The sequence below is a fragment of the Acomys russatus genome, chromosome 13 (assembly GCF_903995435.1).
Source record: "Acomys russatus chromosome 13, mAcoRus1.1, whole genome shotgun sequence".
Classification (NCBI taxonomy): Eukaryota; Metazoa; Chordata; class Mammalia; order Rodentia; family Muridae; genus Acomys; species Acomys russatus.
In genome coordinates, this window is record NC_067149.1 from 36,005,139 (window position 1) to 36,007,994 (window position 2,856).

The 2,856-nt window shown below is 46.5% G+C and overlaps 1 pseudogene; it reads left to right on the forward strand.

Annotated features, from left to right (window-relative positions):
- Window positions 1-2,361: 2,361 nt before the first annotated feature.
- On the forward strand, window positions 2,362-2,640 carry LOC127196845 (40S ribosomal protein S28-like; annotated as a pseudogene).
- The last annotated feature ends 216 nt before the right edge of the window (window positions 2,641-2,856 follow it).

Consider the following 2,856-nt stretch of genomic DNA (forward strand, 5'->3'; position numbering starts at 1 on the left):
GTTGTTCCGCGAGTCATGTGATCCGCCGTGTCACGTGACCTGCCCTGCATTAAAAGGGTGGTCTGGGAGTGTATCCAGGTAGTTATCTGGCCCTCTCCTGCTAATGTTAAAAGTATGCAAAACACAACAAAACCACTACATCCAAGGCCTTCTGCAGACAATGCTCCCCTCTTTAGTTTCGTGGTTGAAAAATATTCATATTTATTCATCGTTTGCTAAGCACCAGTACTATACTAAATTAAAACTTCATTAAAAAAAATATTTAGCTGGGTGGTGGTGGCCCATGCCTTTAATCACTACACTCAGAGGCAGAGTCAGGCCGATCTTTGTGAGGTCAAGGCCAGCCAACAGAGCAAGTTCCAGGACAGCTAGAGCTACAGAAAGAGAAACCCTGTCTCTGAAGCAAACAAACAAATTAGTTAATCCTCACAGTAATGTTGCTATATTGGGTTGACAGGACAAGTAAGTGACCTACTCAAATTACATTTGTCAAAACCAAAATCTAAGTCCAAATAATCTAACCAAAATCCCTGAATTTTAACCACTCTAAGCAATTCAGTAAATGGATTCAAAACAGGAAAAATAAACATGGCAAAAAACAGTACACCAGTAAGTAGAGTTAGGGGAACACACACTCTGAGGATGTGCACAATAACATTTCTCAAAGTTTGGACACACAGCGAGAGCATCACCTGGTAACTTAACAAGAAATGCAACACACAGTACCCACAAGGCAGCTCACAACTGTTTGTAATTCCAATATCTGATATTCTTACACTGATATAAATGCAGGCAAAACACTAATGCACATAAAACAAATAACTTATTTTTTTTAATAAAAGAAAGCCAACACTTTATCAGATTCCATGGAAACAGAACACAGCTGTTTGTAGAAAGGGTGGTGTGCAGCTGTGTGCCAAGGCCCGAAGACACCAGGTGTCCTGCTCAATAACTCTCTGCTTTTAAGACATTGTGTTCCACTGAACTTGGAGCTAAAATGGAAGCCAGGAAACCCAGATAATCCTCCAGTCTCTACCTCTTCTCAAAGCGCTGGAGTTTCAGGCATAGGCAGGTACTAGGGATTCAAACCGGGGTCCTAATGGCTGCACAGCAAACATTCTTAACCCACGGAGACACTGCTCATTCCCATCGCCGCCTTCCACTTCCTGTCCTTCTGCCCAGCTGATTGGCTAAACAGCACTTTATTGACAGTTGTTACATCCACTCAAGACATTCCTCCACATGAAGCTGTGCATAATGGTGCACGCCTGTAATCCCAGCACTCACCGATCCAGAGGCAGGTGAATCACTGTAAGTTCAAGGCCAGCCTGGTGTACAAAGCAAGGCCAGGACAGCCAAGGCTACACAGAGAAACTCTATTTGAAAAACAATAACAGAATGCCATGAGCCTACCATAACTATCTTCTGAGAGGCTTCATTCAGCAGCTGATGCAAACAGATGCAGAGACCCACATGCAAACAATAGGCCAAGCTTGGGCAGTTTTGTGGAAGAATGGAAGGAAGGATTGAGGGGAGCTGGAGGGGTGAAGGCACCACAAGAAGACCTACAGAGTCAACTGGCCTGGGCCCATGGGGGCTCATCAAGATTGAACCACCAACCAAAAAGCATGCGTGTACTGGACCTACACTCTGTAAACATATGTAGCAGATGTCCAGTTTGGTCTGTATATGGGTCCTCTATGACTCTGTTGCCTGCCTTTTGATCCTCTTCCCCTAGTTGGACTGCCTTATCAGCCCCCAGTGGGAGAAGATGTGCTTAGTCCTACTGTGACTTGAGGTGCTGGGGCGGGGTTGGTACCCCTTGGAAACTTCCCCTTCTCTGGGAAAAAGGAGAGGGGAAAGGGAAAGAGAGGGCTTGAGGGTGGAACTAGAAGAAGAGGTGTGGGAAGCTGAAGCTATCGCCCTCGCTAAGATGGCGCCTGGCAACCTGCCAGGCAGGATGACTTGCAATTCTGCTCCTGGTAAACAAGTCCTATTTGGGTTGTGGGCCGTGCTTTGCTTTGACGTATGCATCCCGCCTTGTCGGGAACCAATTGGAGCTACCAACGTAAGGGCTGCTGATTGGTTGAGGCAGAGTATATAAAGGGGCGCGGAGGTGTTGGGGCAGGAGAAGCGAGCGGGAGAAGAAGAAGCGAGCGAGCAGGAGAAGAAGAAGCTTGCTGAAAAGGTTCCTGAATAAACTGCCTGGAGAAGAAAGTTCGGGTCGCGTCCTTATTTTCCGCTGGTTGGAAGGGATGCAACAAAGAGGGAGATGGCTGGGATCAGGCTGTAAAGTGATTCAATTTAAAAAAATATTAAAGTTAAGAAAAATATGACATGGTCCGCCAGATCGCCGCCATCATGGACACGAGCCGCGTGCAACCCATAAAGCTGGCTAGGGTAACCAAAGTGCTGGGCAGGACCGGTTCGCAGGGACAGTGCACGCAGGCATGTGGAATTTATGTATGACACCAGCCGCTCTATCATCGGAAACGTCAAAGGCCCCGTCCCAGAGGGTGATGTGCTCACCCTATTGGAGTCAGAAAGAGCGGCTCGGAGGTTGCGCTGACCCTGCTGCTGGGTCCTGGATATCCACCACTTAACCCGTGGAATGACCTGCAACTGTTAAATAAAGCATTTGTATTTAAAAAAAAGAATATGACATGATGTAACCAAAAACCCAAGAGACCCATTGGTTGAGATAGCAACAGGAAAAAGCCAGTAGGTAAATACAAGCTGACATCTGAGGAAAGAGGAAACAGAAAATACACTGGGTAGGAAGAGCTTCTAAGTCTAGTTTTTCATGAAGAATGCTAAGGTCAGTGCAGCCAGGTGCTTCTGAGCAAAGGCCATATT